The sequence below is a fragment of the Bos indicus genome, chromosome 28 (assembly GCF_029378745.1).
Source record: "Bos indicus isolate NIAB-ARS_2022 breed Sahiwal x Tharparkar chromosome 28, NIAB-ARS_B.indTharparkar_mat_pri_1.0, whole genome shotgun sequence".
Taxonomy (NCBI): Eukaryota; Metazoa; Chordata; class Mammalia; order Artiodactyla; family Bovidae; genus Bos; species Bos indicus.
The window spans coordinates 34,030,159-34,055,703 of record NC_091787.1 but is presented as its reverse complement, the minus strand read 5'-3'; the positions used below and the strand labels follow the sequence as shown (position 1 = coordinate 34,055,703).

At 46.5% G+C, this 25,545-nt stretch overlaps 1 protein-coding gene across 1 annotated transcript in view; it reads right to left on the bottom strand.

Moving 5' to 3' along the window:
• RPS24 (ribosomal protein S24) overlaps window positions 1–25,545 on the bottom strand; it is a 257,955-nt gene that overhangs the window by 4,757 nt on the left and 227,653 nt on the right. The gene's annotated exons all lie outside the window — the stretch shown is intronic.

Sequence of the window (25,545 nt, the reverse complement as noted above, 5' to 3'; positions counted from 1 at the left end):
ACTAGTCCTTTTGGTATTCAGACCCTCATGCACTCTCTGTCACACTAAATTTGTCCTGTCCGCATAGAACTAGGAGAATGCAAAGAAAGTAACTCTGCATGACTTCCAAGGCTGCGTCATAAGAACCTTGTGACCTCAGCCCTGAGCTCTTGGAACACTTGATCTTGGGAACCCTGAGCTACTTTATAAGAATTCTATTACACTGAGACCACCATGCTGTTAGGCAGCCCAAGTTAGCTACTTGAAGAGGCCACACGGATAATGAATGATGCTGGCCAGATTCCCAGCTGTTCCAGCCACCCTAGCCGAGATGCCAGCATGTGAGTGAAGGTGCTGTCTTACACATAGAGGGCTGAGGTCCCACACAGTCCCACCCAACTCCAACTGCACACCTCCAAGCCTTCATCTAAGCCCTTCATCTATTTGTAGCATTCCATGCTGTGAGCCACTCTTTCTTTCTTGAAATGTTCTCCTTGCTTGGCTCCTCTAGTGCCATTTCCTTCTAGCTTTCTAAGAATCTGGCTGCTTGTTCTTGTCTCCATCATGATCTCCTTATTTTCTGCCACTCTCTTTGTTATTTGTGTGGGGGAGTATATAAATGTAATATGTTTTGAACACTCAAAAGATGTAAAAATGTGTACAGTGAAATTTTTCTTTCTCACCCCTCTCTCTCAACCACAAGATTCTTTTCCCAAGAGGCCATCAATGTTACCACTTTTTAATGTATTTCTCGACAGACATAATAGGTATAAACAGGCATATATCTATAGATTCTGCCTCTCCACACACATATACATTTTTTCCCACAAGATTGGCAGTCTATATCAATAAGATATACCTTACCGTCTTCACAACAGTGTATCTTAGAGGTCTTTCCAAATCAGAACATCACAAATGCCTTCATCCTGTCCGTTATACCTACATAGTATACTCTTGTATGCGAGTGCCTGATTTATCTCATCATCTCTCTCTTGTGTCTGTTTGGGTTGCTTTCCATCTTTTGCTATGGCAAACAATGTTGTAATAACTAATCTCATATGCATCAATGCATCATTTTTCAGATGGGGGAATCTTTCCATCCTTTAAATTCTTAGAAGTGGTTAGGTCAAAAGCATTTTTAATGCCAGAAGATATTGCCAATTTCCCTCCTTTGAGTTGCACCATTTCAACTTGCATCAGCAATGCATGAGCGTCTGTTTCCCCACACAGCGTGTTATCAAACGTTTTGATCTTGGCCAAACTGAGAGATGAAATAGTGAAACTTTAATTATATTTCTCCTATTATGAATAATGGGGCATCTTGTCTTAGGTGTTGGTAACTCTGTACACCTTGTCCATCTTTCTTCTGTGTTGTTGATCTGCTTTATATTGATGTGTGGAAATTCTTTATATAATAGGGAAGTAAACTCTGTAAGTAGAGCTACAAATACTTTCCCAAGTTTTTCTTTTGACTTTATGTATGCTGGGTTTTGCTGTACAGAAGTTTCGTGTTAATAGTTAAAAGTGCCAGTCAATTGCCAGTCTTTTCTTTTATGGCTTCTGAGTTGTGTTGCGCTTAGAAAGTTTTTAAATGCTCTCATGTTTCTGGTACATTTAAGGTTTCATTTTGTTACATTTACATCTTTGTCTCATATGGAATTTATTCTACTATAAAGTATGAGGTATGGACCCAACATTTTTTTTCCAGATGGTCCTCCAGTTGCCTCAACTTTGTTTATTAAATAATGCATTTTCCCACCCAATTTGGAATGCCATATTTACCTTAGACAATATTCTCATGTATAATTTCTGGAACTACATTTTGTCCCACTGAGTTGTCTAGTATGGTTTATGCAATATAGCTTTATAATATGATTTAATTTCTGATGGGGCTAGATATCCATTTTTTTTTCCAGATATTTTGTATTAATGTCATGCAAGGAGATCCAACCAGTCCATTCTGAAGGAGATCAGCCCTGGGATTTCTTTGGAAGGAATGATGCTAAAGCTGAAACTCCAGTACTTTGGCCACCTCCTGCGAAGAGTTGACTCATTGGAAAAGACTCTGATGCTGGGAGGGATTGGGGGCAGGAGGAGAAGGGGATGACAGAGGATGAGATGGCTGGATGGCATCACCGACTCGATGGACGTGAGTCTGAGTGAACTCCGGGAGTTGGTGATGGACAGGGAGGCCTGGCGTGCTGCGATTCCTGGGGTCGCAAAGAGTCGGACATGATTGAGTAAGTGAACTAACTAACTAACTAATGCCATCAAGAAATATGAACAATCTAAGGGAGCTTTTACTCTGCTTGCAGGCCAATCAGTTAGCCTGCCCTGTTTCCTGGGTGCTGGCAGAAGACATGAGACTTCTGGGTTACAGACAAAGGACTTTATTACTCACAACAATAGCAATGGCCAGAATATCAGCATCTGTGACAGTCCCATGAGCCCCAGTTCTCACAGGGTGACAAGACGAAGTCCAGGTGATGCCTGCACATGCAGTGGGTTGTGTTACAGGAGAAGCATCTTGAGTCTCATTGTAGATTTTCAGTTGCTCAGTTCAGTTGAGTTCAGTTCAGTCACTCAGTCATGTCCGACTCTTTGTGAACCCATGAATTGCAGCACACCAGGCCTCCTTGTCCATCAACTCCCAGAGTTCACTCAGACTCATCCATTGAGTTGGTGATGCCATCCAGCCATCTCATCCTCTGTCATCCCCTTTTCCTCCTGCCCCCAATCCCTCCCAGCATCAGAGACCTTTCCAATGAGTCAACTCTTTGAATGAGGTGGCCAAAGTTGCTCAGTCATGTCCAACTCTTTGTGATCCCTTGGACTGCAGCACATCAGGCTTCCCTGCCCTTAACTGTTCCCAGATCTTGCTCAAATTCATGTCCATTGAGTTGGTGATGCCATCCAACCATCTCATCCTCTGTCACCCACTTCTCCATCTGCCCTCAGTCCTTCCCAGCATCAGGGTCTTTTCAGTGAGTTGGCTCTTTACATCATGTGGCCAAAGTATTGGAGCTTCAGCATCAGATCTTCCAATGAATATTCATGGTTGGTTTCCTTTAGGATTGACTGGTTTGATCTCTTTTCTGTCCAAGAGACTCTCAAGAGTCTTCTTCAGTACCACAATTCAAAAGCGCTCAGCTTTTTTATGGTCCAGCTCTCACATCTGTACATGACTACTGGAAAAAACCATAGCTTTGACTATTCGGACCTTTGTCAGCAAAGTGATGCCTTTGCTTTTTAATACACTGTCTAGGTTTATTATAGCTTTCCTTCAAAGGAGCAAGCATCTTTAATTTATGTCTGCAGTCACTGTCCACGGTGATTTTGGAGCTTAAGAAAAGAAAATCTGTCACTGCTTCCACTTTTTCCCCTTCTATTTGCCATGAAGTAATGGGAGTGAAAGTAGGAAGTCAAGAAACACCTGGGGTAACAGGCAATTTTGGCCTTGGAGTACAGAATGAAGCAGGGCAAAGGCTGATAGAGTTTTGCCAAGAGAACGCACTGGTCATAGCAAACACTCTTCCAACAACACAAGAGAAGGCTCTACACATGGACATCACCAGATGGTCAACACCGAAATCAGACTGATTATATTCTTTGCAGCCAAAGATGGAGAAGCTCTATACAGTCAGCAAAAACAAGACATGGAGCTGACTGTGGCTCAGATCATGAACTCCTTATTGCCAAATTCAGACTTAAATTGAAGTAAGTGGGGAAAGCCACTAGACCATTCAGGTATGACCTAAATCAAATCCCTTATAATTATACAGTAGAAGTGAGAAATAGATTTAAGGGACTAGATCTGATAGACAGAGTGCCTGATGAACTATGGACAGAGGTTAGTGACATTGCACAGGAGACAGGGATCAAGACCATCCTCATGGAAAAGAAATGCAAAAAAGAAAAATGGCTGTCTGAGGAGGCCTTACAAATAGCTGTGAAAAGAAGAGAAGCGAAAAGCAAAGGAGAAAAGGAAAGATATAAGCATCTGAATGCAGAGTTCCAAAGAATAGCAAGGAGAGATAAGAAAGCCTTCCTCAGCAATCAATGCAAAGAAACAGAGGAAAACAACAGAAATGGGAAAGACTAGAGATCTCTTCAAGAAAATTAGAGATACCAAGGGATAATTTCATGCAAAGATGGGCTCAATAAAGGACAGAAATGGTAGGGACCTAACAGAAGCAGAAGATATTAAGAAGAGGTGGCAAGAATACACAGAAGAACTGTACAAAAAAGAGCTTCACAACCCAGATAATCATGATGGTGTGATCACTGACCTAGAGCCAGACATCCTGTAATGTGAAGTCAAGTGGGCCTTAGAAAGCATCACTATGAACAAAGCTAGTGGAAGTAATGGAATTCCTGTTGAGCTATTTCCAATCCTGAAAGATGATACTGTGAAAGTGCTGCACTCAATATGCCAGCAAATTTGGAAAACTTAGCAGTGGCCACAGGACTGGAAAAGGTCAGTTTTCATTCTAATCCCAAAGAAAGGCAATGCCAAAAATGCTCAAACTACCGCACAATTGCATTCATCTCACACACTGGTAAAGTAATGCTCAAAATTCTCCAAGCCAGGCTTCAGCAATATGTGAACCGTGAACTTCCTGATGTTCAAGCTGGTTTTAGAAAAGGCAGAGGAACCAGAGATCAAATTGCCAACATCCACTGGATCATAGAAAAAGCAAGAGAGTTCCAGAAAAACATCTATTTCTGCTTTATTGACTATGCCAAAGCCTTTGACTGTGTGAATCACAATAAACTGGAAAATCCTGAAAGAGATGGGAATACCAGACCACCTGACCTGCCTCTTGAGAAACCTGTATGCAGGTCAGGAAGCAACATTAGAACTGGACATGGAACAACAGACTGGTTCCAAATAGGAAAAGGAGTATGTCAAGGCTGTATATTGTCACCCTGCTTATTTAACTTATATGCAGAGTACATCATGAGAAATGCTGGGCTGGAAGAAGCACAAGCTGGAATCAAGATTGCTGGGAGAAATATCAATAACCTCAGATATGCAGATGACACCACCCTTATGGCAGAAAGTGAAGAAGAACTCAAAAGCCTCTTGATGAAAGTGAAAGTGGAGAGTAAAAAAGTTGGCTTAAAGCTCAACATTCAGAAAACGAAGATCATGGCATCTGGTCCCATCACTTCATGGGAAATAGATGAGGAAACAGTGGAAACAGTGTCAGACTTTACTTTTTTGGGCTCCAAAATCACTGCAGATGGTGATTGCAGCCATGAAATTAAAAGGCGCTTACTCCTTGGAAGAAAAGTTATGACCAACCTAGATAGCATATTCAAAAGCAGAGACATTACTTTGTCAACAAAGGTCCGTCTAGTCAAGGCTATGGTTTTTCCAGTGGTCCTGTATGGATGTGAGAGATGGACTGTGAAGAAAGCTGAGCACCGAAGAATTGATGCTTTTGAACTGTGGTGCTGGAGAAGACTCTTGAGAGTCCCTTGGACTGCAAGGAGATCCAACCAGTCCATTCTAAAGGAGATCAGCCCTGGGATTTCTTTGGAAGGACTGATGCTGAAGCTGAAACTCCAATACTTTGGCCACCTCATGCGAAGAGTTGACTCATTGGAAAAGACGCTAATGCTGGGAGGGATTGGGGGCAGGAGGAGAAGGGGACAACAGAGGATGAGATGGCTGGATGGCATCACTGACTCTTTGGACATGAGTCTGAGTGAACTCCAGGAGTTGGTGATGGACAGGGAGGCCTGGTGTGCTGTGATTCATGGGGTAGCAAAGAGTCGGACATGACCGAGCGACTGAACTGAATGGGAGTGAATGCCATGATTTTAGTTTTTTGAATATTGAGTTTTAAGCCAGCTTTTTCACTTTCCTCCTTCACTTTCATCAAGAGGCTCTTTAGTTCCTCTTCACTTTCTGCCATTAGAGTGGCATCATGTGCATATCTGAGGTTGTTGATATTTTGCCCAACAATCTTGATTCCTCCTTGTGATTCATCCAGACTGGCATTTTGCATGATGTACTCTGCATACAAGTTAAATAAGCAGGGTGACAATATACGGCCTTGATGTACTTCTTTCCCAATTTTGAGCCAGTCTTTTGTTCCATGTCTGGTTCTAACTATTGCTTCTTAACCCACATCCAGATCTCTTAGGAGACAGGCAAGGTGGTCTGGTATTCCCATCTCTTTAAGAATTTTCCACAGTTTGTTGTGATCCACATAGTCAAAGGTTTTAGCACAGTCAAGGAAGCAGAAGTAGATATTTTTCTGCAATTTACTTTTTCTCCATGATACAACAAATGTTGGCAATTTGATCTCTGGTTCCTCTGCCTTTTTGAAATCCAGCTTGTACACCTGGAAGGTCTCAGTTCATGTATTGCTGAAGCCTAGCTTGAAGGATTTTGAGCATTACTTTGCTACCGTGTGAGATGAGCACAATTGTATAGTAATTTGAACATTCTCCAGCATTGCCCTTCTTTGGGATTGGGATGCAAACTGACTTTTTCCAGTCCCGAGGCCACTGCTGAGTTTTCCAAATTTGCTAACATATTGAGTGCAGCACTTTAACAGCATCATATTTGGGGATTTTAAATAGCTCAGCTGGAATTCCATCTTGAGTTTAGGGAACCTAAATTTTTATAATGGACAGTAAGCCTGCCTGGGTTTTGCTCCAGAAGAAGACTTCATGTTTATTATACTGACCAATAAACAAAGTTCTCCAGAGGGAGTCATTACCTCTATTTTCCAAGGGAGTTCACTACACGAACATCCCTAAAGGGAGTCTGGGGAAAAGGTAGTTACTGCTTCTGCTCACCCAAAACATGAGAAGCCCATGGAGCACTGTCTTTTCAACATTTGTTTATTCTTCCATATGAACTTGAGAATCAGTCTAAAAAACAACAAAGTCTTTGTTTTTATGGAGAATCCTATTAAATTCTAAATTATCTGAGGGAGAATGGACAATTTTATGATGTGAATTTTCCTATCTAAAACCTGTATTCAAAGGCTTTTCTGTCCCTTGGAAGCATTTTAATGCTTTCTCCACTTAGATTTTGCACATTTCTTCTTACGTTTATTCCTAGGATTTTTAAACCTTTTTTTTTTGCTGCTATTGTAAATGTTTTCAGTTCTCATTTTATCTCTAACAGGTTGTCATTAATTCCTGCTCTTTAAATGAATGGTTTTCCTCCAGGGTCCCTCTCGAACTTCTTCTCTTCTTACCAGAAGATTTCCCCCGATAGTCTCATTCTCTCCCAAAACTTCAGTGAGCATCTGTCAGCCAATGCCTCTCGTCCTGTCATCTCCAGCCCTGGTCGCTCTCAGGAGCTCCTGACACATATGCTCTGGACGCCCCTGGGTACTTCACACCCAGCCAACAGTGAAATTAAACTCCTCATCCTTCTCCCCAAACCACCTCCTCCTCCTTTACTCCAGCCTCAGTCAATGGCACCAGCGTTCACCCAGGTTCCTCCCAGCAAAGGGGGGAGGCTTTCCTTCACCCTCTTTTCCAATCGGTAGCCCAGTCTTGTCTGTTCTTCCTCTTCAGTTCCACTTGAATCTGTGCCCTTATCTTCATCCTCACTGCCACAACCTGAGCTCTTGGCCAGTGAATGGAGAGCCCTCTAAGTGACTGCTTGGTCTTGCATCTCCTTCTGCGTCCTCCATCCATGGGATTCCCCAGGCAAGAATACTGGAGTGAGTTGCCATTCCCTTCTCCAGGGGATCTTCCCAACGCAGGGATCAGACCAGAGTCTCCTGCATCTCCTACACTGGCAGGTGGCCTCTTTACCACTGAGCTACCTGGGCTCCTCTCTGTTACCAACTCCTATCCTGCCGCAGGAGTGCCCCACAGTTTCAACCACACCATCTCCCAGAGGTTCCAGGATAATATAAAGACCGCCATCCCTCCCTGCCAGCTTGGTATCCCCTGGCCATTAGTGACCTGGCTCCTCCCAACGTCTTGAACTTCAAGTCTTCATTCCCACTCTATCTGGCACTCATGCCTTTCACATCTCTGTGCCCTGGCCCTGACCCAATCCTGGAAGATCTCAACCCACCATGGCCCTCTTTACCTGGATACCACCTACCCCTCCCTAAGGATCCAATTCAGACATCAGCGCCTCCTGAAAACTTCCTGACACTCACAACTGTGTGAGATGCTTTCATTCATTCACTCGCTCACTTCCTCATTTCATCAAGCATGTATTTGTTTCTGTACTTGCCAGCTTCATACCACAGATAACAAGATGAACTGAGAACAAGTCACTGCCCTCTGAGGACTCACTCTCTCAGTTATTGTCATTCCAAATATGGTCTGGGACCAGCATCATCAGCATACCAGGGAGTTTGTTAGAAACACAGAGACTCGGACTCCATCCTAGATCTACTGAATGCAATCTGCATTTGGACAAGATCCTGTGTGATTCTTGTGCACAAAAAGTTGAGAAGCACTGACCCAGGTGACATGTAAACAGAGAAATAGAATAAACACAATAAACGAGGTAAGTGTAACCTTAGAGCAATGCAGAGAGTGTTCTGAGAACATGGGGAGAGATAACTAACTAAATAGGGAGGGAGGGACCAAGGGAGGGGCTGGAGAGGTGGGCTCAGGATGGAAAAGCAAGTTGGAGTTGAGGAGAGGGGTCTTTCAGGCAGAAGTCATAGCTTGAGCAAAAGCATGGAGTGGGAAAAGTGTGTCTGCTGTCCTGGGGATGCGGGAACCACTGGCTGCTGAGGGCAAGGTCCTAACACAGACTTCTGAGAGAAAAAGCACATTCCAGCTTCACTTCCTAACACTCCACCCTAGACTCATATCTCATGCCTTCAACCACCCATGGTGGGGCCAGGGGCGAGGTGGAAGGGGGTGCCGGGGCATGGGTAACCACTTACTCAACTGCCAGGCTAAGTCAAGGAGCTGTTAAGTCCCTGCCAAGTAATGCAGTCTGCATTTCAAAGGCACAGTTTGCTGGAATCACATGTGAGGTGCCTTCAGCAGCAGAACCTGATTAGGGATCACAATTGTGCAGGCCAGGGGTGACATTAAACCAAACTAGAGCAGAGGCAACTTGGGTGGAGGGGAGAGCACAGATTCCAGAAAAGTTTGGAGGTCAAGCGGTAGGGATGGATGTGGGAACGATGCCAAGAAAGAAGCAGGTACAATCCTCAGGATGCAGGTTTGTGCACCTCAGGTTTGTTTTGCGAGTGTGCTCAGTCGTGTCTGACTCTTTGTGACCCCATGGACTGCAGCCCACCAGGCTCCTCTGTCTATGGAATTTTCCAGGCAAGAATACTGGAGCAGGTTGCCATTTCCTATTCCAGGGGATCTTCCTGACCCAAGGATTGAACCCACCTCTGCTGAGTCTCCTCTGTCTCCTGCACCTCCTCTATCTTCTGCATTGGCAGGCAGATTCTTTGCCACTGAGCCACCTGGGAAGACCAGGTTTGTGTCCGTGAAAGTAAAAACCTACCAAGGCAGGGGGCGATAAGAGAAAGAGCCAGCATAGGAGCAGAGTTCATAAGTGCTGTGTTTACTCATTCTGTGTTGGGCACCAAAATCGATTTCCTCCATTAATCCACATCTGGCAATCTTCTCAGAAGAAACTATTATGGTCTTCAGTTTACTAGGGAGGAAACAGGCACAGAGAAGTTAAATAACTCATCCTGAATCACACAGCAAGAAGTAGATGAACTGGGGTCTAAGCTTGGGCCATGACCACTTTGTCACCCCACTTGATGGATGGGCTGCTGACATGCTGGGAGTTAAGGGCATGCAGACTTCCAGTGGGAGAAGGACGAGAGGGACTGGGGCTCAGGTGAGCCATCAGGTGGGGTATGAACCCACAGAGGTTGCAAGCACCCTTGGGTGGATGGATGAGATGATGCAGGAGGTGGATGGGGTTTGCTAGGGTTGGTCGCAGTGCGTGGGGCTCCACAATCACATGGCTTCCCAGTGCCCCTTGGGCTGCATTTGCTGGTTTAACTAGAGCTCAATATTAAGCAGATAAGCCATGAAACAGGAACTGGCCTCTTCTTCTGGGACCCAGGGCAGAGGCTAGAGAAAAGGGGAGATCCTTACTGAAGGAGGGAGACAGACAAGCCAGAGCCAGGCAGGAGATGGGCTTCAGGATTCAGAAAGCAGACATCCTACTTCACAGGCCCTCCCCCCGACCCCAGGGATTCCTCAACAGTGGCGCCCCCACCCACCGCACTCGAGCTCTGTGGACAGCACACCCGTTCTGTCCTTTCGGACCAGGTAGCAGTACCACCCTCAGGTCACCATTTTAACTGTAAGACAAAGGCACTAAGCCCCTCCTTGCAGTAGGACCAAATAGTCCTTCCACAAAGAAGGCACTACACATACTGCAGGGACTTTCCACATCACTGGCAGTGCCCCCAACACCCCACAGTGGGGAGGGGCCCTTCATTGTGGGTATCAGGGTCAAAGCTGGTCAGGAGAACCAAGGACCGCCTGCTTCTAGCTCAGGCCCCAGAGGCAGGGCTGGGTGTCCAGGTTGGAACTGCTGATTAGCTGACAAGGGCTCCCAGGGCTCCCCAGACTCTCACCTGGGCTGGCAACCTTAAGTACCCACTGCGGGTGGAGGAAAACCTGAGGGGGGGAAGTACAGCCTGAGAGGACCCCTGTGGTTCAGCCCCAAACCATTATGGTCACCAGATGTGTTAGTCACTCGGTCGTGTCTGAACTCTTTGCGCCCCTATCTGTGAACATCAGCCTGCCAGCTCCTCTGTCCATGGAATTCTCCAGGAAAGAATACTGGGGTGGGCTGCCATTCCCTTCTCCAGGGGATCTTCCTGACCCAGGGATTGAACCTGGGTCTCCTGCATTGCAGGATTCTTTACCAACCGAGCCACCAGGGAAGCCCCATGGTCGCCTGAAACAGGCCACAGACCTCAAACTGCCAGATCTTCTGATTTCACAAGAAAAACATTCAAATCTTTATGTGAAATCCCTAGGTTTTTAAACACAGACAGCTAATTTATAAATAGTGTAAACATTGGGGTGGCTAATCTTGTTTAGATCTTGTCTAGGATTTGAATTAGGTCTCATGTCACCTCAGCCTTTGGCAAGGACAAGGATGGCACCTGGCCCTACCTCTGAGTGTGCACGGACACGACCGTGTGTGTGTTCATATGTGTTCCTACACACGAGCGTGTGAGCAGGGCACGGCCGCAGATTCACAGTGATGCCTGTCCCTCTGTGAGCCCAAGCAGTGATGTGCTGTAGGTAAGCCTGGGAGTGAGCACCGTGTGCTCAGTTCTCACATGCGCATCTGTGAATCGCATGAACGAGCGACAGGCTTAAAATGTGTGACAGCACGTGTGTGACCGTGAGGTCGTGTGTGTGAGTGCGCACATGTGTGTTAATGCATGTGCACGTGGGCTCCAGGGCGGCCCGTGTTTGCACGCAGAAATGGCCCATTGCCCCAGAGGGGAGCTGCATGCACACCGCTCGGGGACGCGCGGGCGCGCTCCCGCGGCGGGGCGGCGGCCGTGGCCGGTGGAGAGCCCGGCCTGTGTCCTGGGCTTCCTAGGGCCGCCGCCCGCCGAGCGGAAGGGAGGGGCAGCACCGCAGCTGCGCCCGGGGCGCTGCAGGAGGGAGGAGCGCGGCGCGCGGCCGCGACCATTAGTCACCAGATGTCACGTTCTGCTGCCAAGGCGGCGCCGGGCGCAGACAATGGCCTCGCAGACCGCGGGGCGGGCCGGGCCGCCCCGACCCCAAAGCCGCGCCTCTGCTGACACCTACAGTCCCGAGCCCACCCTCGCCGGCCCCTCTGCGCTCCGAGACGCCAGGCTGCCGCTGCGATCTGCTTGGCACTTTGCCTTACCGCCACCACCTTCTCCATTCCCCTCCCGTTGTCGGCTTTACGCCTCGTTTTTCACGATGGCAGGACAGGTGTCACCTCCTCCAGGAAGCATTTCCTGGCCTGCCCCTCTCTAGTTCTCACAGCACTGTCTCCCCCACCTCCAACGTGGATACCTGTCTTGCGGCCAGCCCTGTCCTCCCACACCAGCTCTGTAGGTCAGCACAGACTACCCTTTCTTCCACCGTGCCTGGCACAGCGCCTGGCACATGAGGCTGAGTGGCTGGAGTGACATTTGGTGCCTTCTAGTTTGCAGGGGAATCATCCAAGATGTTGAAAATCATTGCCTTCCACACAATGGTGCACTAGACCCCACTCAGAAGAAAAAGCCCTTCGCCCTAGAAAACCAACCAGGGAATCACTGAGCTTGTCCCTGGGCACAGATACCCCCAAATTAAAGTGGTGGTGCTTAATTCCGGCTGCCTCCTTTGCAGCAGTGGTGGATTTGGGAGGATCGTTTTTAAATGTCTGTCACTGCCACAGCCAGGGATTTTGGTACACAGCTCCTGCTCACAGGAGACACTGGGACAGCCAAGCCGGGAGGATGAGGATGCAGGCCCAAAGAATCCTCCTTGGTCCTCAGGATCCTAAGCTAGGGATCCTCAGACTTCTTCTGTAAAAGGCCAGAAGGTAAGCATGGTAGACTTTGCCAGTCATTCTTTCTCTGTCACGTATTGCTCATTTTTACAACATATTAGAATCGTAAAAATCATTCTGTGTTCCAAGGCTCTACCAAAGCAGGCCACAGGCTGCAGTTGGCCCTGGTTTGCAATACTTCACCACAGCTGTCCTGCAGTAGCCATGGGAGTGGAGTGACCTGGCAGAACACTGGGGTCAGGATCACGGCCAGAGCAATGCACACTAGAATCCCAGTTTTTGCTCCTTGAGTGAATCCCTAGACTGGCCAAGCCTTAGGGCTAAATGAGGATATCATTAGAACCAACCAGGCAGGTACGCTAGAGGACAGTATGGGTTCTAGCATGGTGTCTGTCACATGGGCACCTGCTAACTGCTGCCCTTCCCCTCCCTTACTGCATTCACTTAGTGTGCACTGGTGTGCAAGCTTGAACACACATACACAGCCCACTAGCAAGAAGAAGCCAACCCATGATCTGTGGAGATACCCTAACAATGAAATATCAAAAAGAGACATTAAGGAAGCAATCTCATTTATCATCTCATTAGAAAGAATAAAATACCTAGGAATAAACCTACGTAAGGAGGCAAAGGACACGTACTCTGAAAACTATAAGACACTGGTAAAAGAAATTGAAGACCACGCAAATAGATGGAAAGATATACCATGTTCTTGGATGGGAAGAATCAGTATTGTTAAAATGATCATACCACCCAAGGCAATCTACAAATTCAATGCAATCCCTATCAAATTACCAATAGCATTTTTCATTTCAGAATGGAAACAAAAAAATTAAAATTTATATGGAAACACAAAAGACCCCAAATAGCCAAAACAATCCTAAGAAAGGAGGACAGAGCTGGAGGAATCACAGTCTCTGAATTCAGACTATGCTAGAAAGCCACAGTAATCAAAATAGTATGATACTGGCACAGAAACAGACACGAAATCAATGGAACCAGACAGGTAGCCCAGAGGTAAAGGCACATGCTTACGGTCAATTAATCTATAACAAAGGAGGCAAGAATATACAGTGGAAGAAAGACAATCTCTTCAGTAAGTGGTTTTGGGAAAACTGAACAGCATTATATAAAAGAACGAAACTAGAATACTCTCTAACACCATATGCAAAAATAAACCCAGAATGGATTAAAACCCTAAAATATAAGACCAGATACTATAAAATTCCTAGAGGAAAACATAGGCAGAACAGTCTTTGAAATAAATCGCAGCAAGATCATTTTGGATCCATCTCTTAGAGTAATGAAAACAAAAGGAAAAATAAACAACTGTGACCTAATTAAACTTAAAAGCTTTTGCCCAGCAAAGGAAACCATAAACAAAATGAAAAGACAACCTATGGAATGGGAGAAAATATTTGCAAGTGATGTGACTGACAATGGCTCAATTTTCCAAATATATATGCAGCTTACATAGCTCAATATCAAAACAAACAAACAATTCAATCAAGAAATTCAAAGATCTAAATACACATTTTTCTAAAAAAGACATTCAGATGGCCAACAGGCACATAAAAAGATGCTCAACATCACTAATTATTAGAGAAATGCAAAGCAAAACTAATGAGGTACTACCTCGCATTGGTCAGAATGACGATCATCAAAAAGTCTACAAATACTAAACGCTGGACAGGGTGTGGAGAAAAGGAAACCCTCCTACACTGTTGGTAGGAATGTAAAGTGATGAAACCACACTATGGAGATTAGCGCGGAGGCTCCTTATAAAACTAAAAGTGGAAGTACCATACGATCCAGCAATCCCACTCCTGTGCATATATCCAGAAAAGATGAAAAGTGTAATTTGAAAAGATACACATACCCCAGTGTTTATAGCAGCACTATTTACAACAGCCAGGACATGGAAGTCACCTACGCCCATCAGTAGATGAATAGATAAAGAATATGTGAGATATATATTGATATCGATAATGGAAAATTTCCCAGCCATACAAAGAATGAAATAATGCCATTTGCAACAACCTGGATGGATCTAGAGATAATCATACTAAATAAGGTAACTCAGAGAAAGACAAATATTACATGATATCACATATGTGGGTCTAAAAAGATGATACCCATAAGCTTATTTACAAAACAGAAACAGACTCCCAAACATATAAAACAAACTTATGGTTACCGAAGAGGAACGAGGGGAGGGATAAATTAGGAGTTTGGGATTAACAGATGCACACTGCTATACATAAGACAGATAACCAATGAGGTTCTATTGTATAGCACAGGGAACGATATTCAATGCCTTGTGATAACCTATACTGGAAATGAGTCTGAACAAGAATAGCCTGTGGTAAAGCCTGCCAATGCAGGAGACACAAGAGACATAGGTTCTATCCCTGGGTTGGGAAGATACCCTGGAGGAGGAAATGGTAACCCACTCCGGTATCCTTACCTGGAAAATTCCATGAGCAGAGGAGCCTGACGGGCTACAGTCCATGGGATCGCAAGGAGTCAGACACGACTTAGTGACTGAACGTGTGTGTGTGTGTGTGTGTGTATTTGAATCACTTTTCTGTGCACCAGAAACTACATAACATGTAAATCAACTATACTTCAGTTTTAAATAAAACGGCAATAGTTAAATGATATTCCATCAAATCTTTTAATAACTAAAAATAAAAATGCAAAGCACTATAGCTAGAAGGTCAAATGATCGTATTAAAATGGAATTTTGAAACAATCACTCTGTCTCCTGGGTGGACTGCAGGGAAGAAGGGTGAGGTCAGGAAGACTAGTTAGGATGTGATTGATATAATCCAAGAGAGAGCTAATGTTGGCTTGGACTAGGATGGATGCACTGGAGATGGTGGGAAATGTCAAGATTGTGTTCTGACTGTGTTCTGAAGGCAGAGCCAAAATTTGTTAATGGATTGGTTTTGTAGTGTGGGAGAAAGAGCCAAGGGTGACCCTAAGGCCTGCCATCTAAGCTATAGGGATGGAGTTGCCATTTACTGCAGTTACAACAAAGCTTCTTCTCCTGCCCCCTTTTCCACTCCTCTGCAGTATCTGAGAGCTCAGAATGTTCTCAGAAGCTGAGCTGGGCTGGAGGCCACGTGTGAAAGGAGAAGAGAAGAGAGTCATATACCATCCACTGTAACCCTCAGGTTGGAGTGGGGATGACAGGGCATGTGTGCCTTTCAAGGTTCATGTCAGATCAAAAAAAAAAAAAAAATCACCCTTATGGCTTCTTCTAGCTTCCAGAGCCCCATCTCCAAGAGTTGTTTTCCAGTTAGGAAGTAATTGAGAAATAATTGCTAATATTTCACAGAGATGGCAGAAGCCTCAGTCCCAGCCTCTGGTGAAACAAATTAGAGATGAACACGAGGTTCAGCAATGGAGAACAGCCCTGCTTCTCATTAGCAATTACAAATAAGATTACAGGGAAAGTGTTTCTGTCATGAGGGTGGTGTTTTCCTGGAAAAAATTAAACTCACTATAGGGGCCAAGTGGAGACCCTGGACCAGAATTCAGGAATCTGGGCCTAGATAAGGCTCTAGGGTCGACTCACCCCATGTCACAGGGCAGACTTGCCACAACATATCTAAGCCTCAGTTTCTCAGTCAATTAAGTAGAAAGAAGCTGCAGAACTCAACTCTGGAGCTGGATGAGTCATTTCTCCTCCCTGTGAGATGCTGGGCCCACCAGTTCAGTCTCACAGAGCTGGATGGTGAAGAGGTGCAGAGAGAGCTGAGAGCACCAGCTTAGAGATCTACACATCACTGGGCCTTCCCCAGCCTGGCCTGACTCCTGCATCCTACCTCCATCCCAAGTAACAGAGGCCAACTCTTATTGAGCGATGGGTACTGTTCTGAATTTTCTGTGTCCATTCATTTAATCCCATAACAACCCTGAGAGGTGGGTACTATTATTATCCCCATTTTATAGAGGTAAAGCACAAAGAGACCAACTGGTTGCAAGTCACTGATTGCAAGACCAACTTTGGCCAAGGCCAAAGAGCAAGCCTGCTGCAGAGCCAGGACAGTGGACCCAGTCTGATTTCAAACCAGGTGAGAAATGGGGTATTTATTCCCTGCTGTATCAGTAAACAAGGGTTTCACAGTCATCAGCAATTCTGGCCCTTCAAAAGTGAACTCCTGAGCCGTAAGGGCACTCAGGAAGGAGAAGATCTGACAGCCATCAGGACTGCAGCCACTCCCCACTGTGAGTACTGAGGAACCCAGCTCATGAAAAATGCAGGATCCTGTCCCCAGATAGCTGAGATACTATGAAAGGACTGATTTGTGGGCCCAGACACTTGCATCTTCCCATACATAGACAAGCGCTAAATTCTTTAATTTAAGATATCTGGTTTTCTATAATCTTTTGATATTCAGACTACCTGCCCTTCGTTGCAAAACTTCTATATAACCTGGCTCCTCCCCTCTCCATCTCCTTTGAGCATTTCTGTCAGGGTTAGTTGAGGTGCTGTCTCCCAGGCTTAAGTCCTAAAAATTTCCACCAAATAAAACATAACTCTCAACTTTTACATTTTGACTTTACGTTTTGACTGTTTTTTTAAGTTGACTAGGCCCCTAATCACCCTGGCATCCTGTCATTCAAGGCTTGCAAGTCTCTTTGACTCTGCCCCAGACTTCCAAAACTTCCATTTTTGCAATTAGCCCATAAAAGGATCCCAGACCCTGAAGTCCCACAGACTTGGGGTGTGAATTCTAAATACCACTGGTGGCTGCATGACTCTGAGCCTGTTTTGCTTGTGTGTGTTTTTAAATTGATTATAGATTTGGCACAGATTTGCTCTAAGGAAGAAGCAGGCTTGAATATAAGATACCAGGCAATGTCTGAAGGTCAGTCCCTCTCCCCATCTCTGCACCCCATCTCTGGCCCGGAGCTAAGGGAAATACTCTCTCCCTCCAGGCTTCTCTGACCCTTTCCTGACCCAGCACAAAGGCCCCATCTGCTAAGAAGCCCTCCTATCCCACCCCTTTCACCTATGTGTAGGTCTCCATCCTGGGCCTCTGCAGCTCCAAGTGTTGCCTCCTGCATGGCCCTCCTTTCCACCTGGAAACACGGACCATGGTTACTTGGTCCTTGGGGGTTCTCCCTTCACTGTTGCCATTAAAAGTGGTGTTTGAGGAAGACCAAATTCTTCAGGCTGGCATTCAAGGCCCTCTCTACTCCTGCACTCTGCAAATGCTGACCTCATTTTGGTAACTTCCCCGGGCTCCATTTTCCCTGCACACACAAGAGCCTTTGTCCAAACCGTGCTCCCCCCAGCCCCCACCCAGGGACCAAGAGAATGGGGTGGATTCTGAAATACAGGATATTCTGGCCAGAGCTGCCCTGGGGACAGGCCATGAAAGAGAGTCCTGAGGCCAAGGCAGAGGGGTCAGGTTACTGGAGAGATAATCTGATTATATCTAGTCAAGGGAGGAGGGGGATGGGGGTGGGGGGAGAGCCTTGAGCCTAGAAAATTGGAGAAAGAGACAACCAGGATGCTGAAGTCAGAAGTAGGAGCAGATAAACAAGAGGATAGAACAAAACGCAGAGGAATAAACAGTCCTAGGTTCCAGCCCCAGCTCCACCACTTACCTCCACCTGCCAACTGGGTGACCGCATCCAGTTCACCTAACCTCGCTAAGGCCTAGTGTCTTATTCTAAAGTCAGGCTAACCTGTCTGATGACCCAGGTTTGCTGGGGTGATTCCTGGAGAAACCACAGGGAAAGGAGACCAGGGGCTCTCCTAAGTTTCCTTGTCCCCCTCTCCATGCACAGAGCCCTTCAAAGCGGCCCCACTCCACCCTGGGGGCTAGCAAGTACCCCCACAGCACTGCTGGCAGCTGGCCTGTCAACCTGAGCGAGAATCTGCCCCCAGGGAGGCTCTTAATTTAATCAGCTTCACAAATCAGCTCGATGGGCTTAATTGATCTTTTTCACTCCTAATACTGTCGCTGTCACTTTCTGAGCTGTGCCTCCTCCAGCCACCCCATGCATCGTGCTCAGCCAGCTGGAGAGGCAGAGGAAACACGGAGAAAACAGCCAGGAGGCCCATGGAAGGGAGCTGGCACATGGGAAGGTGAGAAGGTTGGGGTAGTGGGGAGGGTCAGGACAGACACCCCGAGCCAGACCTCATGGACCGCACAGTACCCACAGTGGCCACGATGGGAGTGCAGAGTGGAGGGGCTCCTAGTGAGTCATCAACCAAAGCCTCAGGAAAGCCACTCTGAACCTCAGTTTCCTCTTCTGCACAGATCACAGCAAAGCTCTGCCCTTCACGATTTGTTCATTCGCTAGGTTCTTGTGGAAACCTCCATATCCCAGGCACATGCTGGGTGTAAGGAAGGAGGACAAGCTAAAATGAACCTGTTCCGGCCCTTGTGGGGTGCTCCAGGCAGGCAGACTTCCTCCAGGTGACTCCCGCCGTGGAGCACATAGACTAGTGGGGGCAACTGATGTTGATCAAATATCACATGAACCAATGTCAACTTGCCACAGTAGGATAAATGCTGGAAGAGGAGGTCTGTGGTGCCTTGGAGGCGGATAAGCGTGGGGAGGGGGTGCGGCACAGAGGGGCACAGGGGGCACTCGCTGAGGAAGCAGCACTTGAGAAATGAAGGATGAAGTAGGGTGATCTCAATGGAGAGGTAGGAGGAACATTCCAGGAAAAAGCCCTGTGTCTTTGACTGAAAGCTGAACGCACTTACAGCTGACCGCTGTGGCTAGAGGAAGAGGGCGAGTGTTGTGGACAAGATGGGGGTAGACCAGGAGCTCCTAACCAGGGGCTTCCCTAGAGGTTGACAACGCCATTAGGAAAACATTTTGCATTGTGAGGGACTACAGAACACACACGTGTGCACACATGTATGTTATGTGCATACATCATTTTTTTTTAACTGGTGAAACAAAGTTTCTTTTACCACAATACATGTGATCCACTCTGAGAGTTTCTGTTCTATTTCTATTCTCCTATTCTACTTCTTTGACTTAAAAAAATGCAGGTCACCAACCACTGCATGGATTTCCCAGCTCCCTAATGGGCCACGGCTACAGGTTAAGAGACACTGTTCTGCAGAGGGCCTTGGGGGCTGTGTTCAGGGGCTGTATCTTTACCCCATAAGCAATGGGAAGCCCCAGTTCTCTTTTTCAGGGCAGTCTAATGAGACTTGCATTTTGGAAAGTTCTACCTGGGTGCTTCATGGGAGTCAATTGGAAGGGGCAGGAGTGGAGGCAGGGGAACCACAGAGGAGGCTGCTAATAGCCAAGTGAGAGATGGTGTGGCTTGCATTTGACAGTTTTCCAAAGCAGATAGGTTAAGTATGAAAATTTTTGAGCCATTTAAAGACATGTTCTATGGGGCTTCCCTGGTGGTGTAGTGGTTAAGAATCCACCTTACAATGCAGGAACACCAGTTCAATCCCTGTTCCGGGAAGATTCCACCTGCCTCAGGGCAACTGAGCCCGTGCACAACTACTGAGCCTGCGCCCGAAGCCCATGCTCCACGATAAGAGAAGCCACCACAGTGAGAAATCCTTCCACCGCAACTAGAGAGCAGCCCCTGCTTGCTGCAGCTAAAGAAAAGCCCACCCAGCAATGAAGACCCAGCACAACCAAAAATGCATATTTGTTTAATGTTCAATGAAAATTTCCACAATGAAACAGCAAGACCTCCAAATCTAGATCCAGGCAACCTGGGTACAGATGCCTGTTGCATCACTTTCTAGTTATACCATCTTGGGGGAATACTGTGCCCCGTAGGTCTCAGTTTACTAACTGTAAAATGGATCTTAAGAGTCCCTGCCAGCTAGAGCCACTGCCAAGTGTGGATATAACGGTGAGTGTGTGTGTGTTACGTTAATCACTTCAGTCGTGTCTGTGCGACCCCATAGACTATAGCCCGCCAGGCTCCTCTGTCCTTGAGATTTTCCAGGCAAGGATACTGGAGTGGGTTGCCACTGCCTTCTCCGTAGTGGTGTATAGCCCCAAACGCCTGACCTGTAGCAAGAACTAAGTCACTTCTAAATATGAAAAGAAAAGCTTGAACTTATTCATCCGTATGTACTCAGTCCCCACCCAGTGTCAGGCAGAAGGCCCATGGTAGGGGATAAAATCATGCAGCCTGTGCCCTGTGGGAACTCCTGGTCCAAGAGGAATTTCTAGAACCATGACATTTATCAGAGTTGAAACCGATTTTGAACCTGTGACTGAGGGGCCAGGTTTACCTGGTCACGCTCTCTCACTAACAGGTGAGCAAACTAAGGCCCAGGTCTGTGAAGGCTCATTTATAAACAGGTTATACCTTCGGACAAACATTTATCTGGCAGCTGTTAGCTGAGCCCAGTTCACTCCGCAGGACTTTTGCCCATCCTGGTCTATCTGGTACATCTATGGTGGCATCTCTTAAATATACCGCTCCCCTCTCATCCCCTCTCCCTTGGAGGGGCAGACTTATGGACAGGCCAGAGCAACCGCGGGCTGCACAGCCAGGAGCTCGCACAACCAGCCAGGCTGTCTGTTCCCTGCAAGCCAAACTCAAGCAAGCAGATGGGGAGGTGGCCGGGAACTCCTTGCTCGTGAGCATCACCATCTCCCCTTATACCTCCACTAAATAGGTCTAGGCAGGTGGGTACAGGTCTGTACTTGCCACCTTGGGCTGGGCTCTGAGCACCTGCCAGGCATGCAGAGAGAAGGAACGTCCTCACCACAGCACCCTCTCTGTAGCCAAGACACACTGGCCCTAATTTCTGAGCCATATGGCCGCTGCCCATCAGGGGTCTCTGTCTGAGAGCCTGCCAGGTCTGCATCCAACTTCCTCCACTCTTTGGCCCACTGCCTGGGACCGAGGGAGAGACTTTCAAGTGTGTATAGCTGGTTCTCTTTCCCAACACCACTGTCTTCACTCTTCCATATCCATGAGTTAATGTCCCTTCTGGTCTGTGCTTCCTTGGCCTCTGGCCTGTCTCTCTAAGTCTGGGCAGATCTCTGAGACTCTGGCTGTCTCAGGATGTTTGTCTCTGCCTCTGGCTTGCATCTCTGTGGATGTTGCAGAACATTGCTCTCGGCTGTCCATACTGCCTCTCATTGCATCTTGGATTGACCTCAGCTTTCTTTTTCATGCTTTCTTGTCTCTCTGTTTATCTCTTTCTTTGTGTGGCTGAGTGAGTCTCTCTGTCACCCACCTGGGGCAGGGGAGTGGGAGCTGCCTCTCTCTGGGCCTCAAAGCACCTGCCTTGAAGTCAAGGGCTGTCTTTGAAATGAGCCAATCAGACTGTAAAAGTCACTTCCTTACCTGCCCACCTGGCCCTCCAACCCCTACTGGCACCCGCCTAGACAGACTTGTTTCCCTAAGGTTTGTACCAACAAAATGCCTGGGAGACCCTGACTCTGCTAGGCAAGTCTCCCCACTCCACACTTCTCATAGTCAACATGCTAATCCTACTGCTCGCAACCAGCCCTCAGATGCTACTCCCGTACAACTCAGCTGCGTGACCTCGGGTGAGTTACTTAACCTCTCTGTGTCATACCCCCCAGAGGTTCCCTACACAGCATCATGCTGCCTCCCAACTGACCTTTCCTGTAGAGGATAATTAAGAATTACCCTTGGAAGACTTCCTCATGAAAGGAAGAAAACCTAAATTTGCCAGTGTGCGATCTCCTCCCCGCCTCCAAGAGGAATCTCTGCACTGGGACAGCAGCCACGCCCTCTGTATCAGGAGTGGGATCAACCACTTTACCTGGAGAAGAGCCGGGCTGTCTTTAGCTCTTTGCTAAACAAGAGAGAAAGAGCCTTGTTCTTTAAGAGGCTGCTGCTCCATGAAAAATAAGACTAAAGGCAGCCACAGATAGCACACTGACAGTGGGGAAATCTTATTTGATCACCCCGATGCCATGCCTTTCCGAGGGCAGGAGCAAAATGGGAGCGGCCTTATCTGATGGTTTGCGTCTGCAGAAGGAGAACAAGCCAGTTCGTAATAGACCTCTGCTTGTTTACAGGCATCCCCACTGAAGAGGCTGTGGGCGGTGATGCACGTGGTCTGCGTGGGCAGGCTTTCTGCACGAGGGAGCCTGGGCTACTCAGTCAGCAGAGATGCAGCGAGCCTTTGCAGACTCTATGCTCTGGACCAGGGGCTGCACTGAAGCCATAGACAGACACCCTGCCCCCACCTATGGCAGGGAAAGCTTTAGAACACCCAATCTTTTTGGTACCAGGGAGGGACTAGTTTTGTGAAAGACAATTTTTCCATGGACTGGGAAGGGAGGGATTGTTTGGGGATAATTCAAGCATGTTACATTTGTTTTGCACTTTATTTCTAGTATGATTGCATCAGCTCTACCTCAGATTATCAGGCATTAGATTCTGGAGGTTGGGTACCCCTACTTTAGAGCACAGCCTGGTACCAGGCACTTGACATGATACTTAATTAGTGCTCACACCTCTGATGAGTGAGTGCTTGTATTAGCCCCTATTTTACAGATGGGGAAAGGGAGGCAAGCAAGGGTAAGAAACTGGCCCAGAGCCACCCAGTCAACCAGCTGGACTTGAACCCAGGCAGCCTAGTTCCAAGTCTGTGCTCTCGCCTACTGCGTAGTGTATTTAGACTGGAAGGTACGACGGAAAAGTGAGCCAGGAAATTCACTGAGTGGGGTGCATGCACCTGTCAGGGGATAAAGGAAGGACCCAGCTATCCTCACATTTTGGTTCTAAGGAAATGGCAACCCACTCCAGTGTTCTTGCCTGGAGAATCCCAGGGATGGCGGAGCCTGGTAGGCTGCCATCTATGGGGTCGCACAGAGTCAGACACGACTGAAGCGACTTAGCAGTAGCAGCAATACAATTTCTTGATTATTAATCTACAATTAATAAATTTAAGGGACTAGATCTGATAGACAGGGTGCCCGATGAACTATGGACAGAGGTTCGTGACATTGTACAGGAGACAGGGATCAAGACCATCCTCATGGAAAAGAAATGCAAAAAAGCAAAATGGCTGTCTGGGGAGGCCTTACAAATAGCTGTGAAAAGAAGAGAAGTGAAAAGCAAAGGAGAAAAGGAAAGATATAAGCATCTGAATGCAGAGTTCCAAAGAATAGCAAGGAGAGATAAGAAAGCCTTCCTCAGCAATCAATGCAAAGAAATAGAAGAAAACAACAGAATGGGAAAGACTAGAGATCTCCTCAAGAAAATTAGAGATACCAAGGGAACATTTCATGCAAAGATGGACACTATAAAGGACAGAAATGGTATGGACCTAACAGAAGCAGAAGATATTAAGAAGTGGCAAGAATACACAGGAGAACTGTACAAAAAAGATCTTCACGACCCAGATAATCACGATGGTGTGATCACTCACCTAGAGCCAGACATCCTAGAATGTGAAGTCAAGTGGGCCTTAGGAAGCATCACTATGAACAAAGCTAGTGGAGGTGAAGGAATTCCAGTTGAGCTATTTCAAATCCTGAAAGATGATGCTGTGAACGTGCTGCACTCAATATGCCAGCAAATGTGGAAAACTCAGCAGTGGCCACAGGACTGGAAAACGTCAGTTTTCATTCTAATCCCAAAGAAAGACAATGCCAAAGAATGCTTAAACTACCGCACAATTGCACTCATCTCACACGCTAGTAAAGTAATGCTCAAAATTCTCCAAGCCAGGCTTCAACAATACATGAACCGTGAACTTCCAGATGTTCAAGCTGGTTTTAGAAAAGGCAGAGGAACCAGAGATCAAATTGCCAACATCCGCTGGATCATCGAAAAAGCAAGAGAGGTCCAGAAAAACATCTATTTCTGCTTTATTGACTATGCCAAAGCCTTTGACTGTGTGGATCACAATAAACTGTGGAAAATTCTGAAAGAGATGGGAATACCAGACCACCTGACCTGCCTCTTGAGAAACCTATATGCAGGTCAGGAAGCAACAGTTAGAACTGGACATGGAACAGACTGGTTCCAAATAGGAAAAGAAGTACGTCAAGGCTGTATATTGTCACCCTGCTTATTTAACTTATATGCAGAGTATATCATGAGAAACGCTGGGCTGGAAGAAGCACAAGCTGAAATCAAGATTGCTAGGAGAAATATCAATAACCTCAGATATGCAGATGATACCACCCTTACGGCAGAAAGTGAAGAGGAACTAAAATGCCTCTTGATGAAAGTGAGAGAGGAGAGTGAAAAAGTTGGCTTAAAGCTCAACATTCAGAAAACGAAGATCATGGCATCTGGTCCCATCACTTCATGGGAAATAGATGGGGAAACAGTGGAAACAGTGTCAGACTTTATTTTTGGGGGCTCCAAAATCACTGCAGATGGTGATTGCAGCCATGAAATTAAAAGACGCTTACTCCTTGGAAGGAAAGTTATGACCAACCTAAATAGCATATTCAAAAGCAGAGACATTACTTTGCCAACAAAGGTCCATCTAGTCAAGGCTATGGTTTTTCCAGTGGTCATGTATGGATGTGAGAGTTGGACTGTGAAGAAAGCTGAGCACCGAAGAATTGATGCTTTTGAACTGTGGTGTTGGAGAAGACTCTTGAGAGTCCCTTGGACTGCAAGAAGATCCAACCAGTCCATCCAAAAGGAGATCAGTCCTGGGTGTTCATTGGAAGGACTGATGCTAAAGCTGAAACTGAATACAATTTCTTAAAATGTCAAAGCAGGGTGACCAAAACTGTGGATAGTTTTAAATGTTTACATTTCACAAATTAACACTTTTAGCCCGCAAAGTACAATCTGATAAAAATTAGACTCTTTTCAAAATAGTCACGTTATTTACAAAATAATGTGATTTGATAGTGCAGTACAAGCAATGTGGGCTGGTCATGGGGCAGAAGATGTAAGTTTTGAATGACCACTTTCCCTTGAGTATTCCTAGTATCAGGCTACTAGTCTGATGACTTTAAGGAAAAACATTATAAGTCTAATCTGAGAAGAATCAGCCCAATTTTGCTAGCTTTGAAGATGGAGGAAAGAGGCCATGAGTGAAGGAATGGATTTCTGCTCTACAGAACTGTCAGACAATGAATGTGTTATTTTAAAGGGTGGGGGAAGAGGC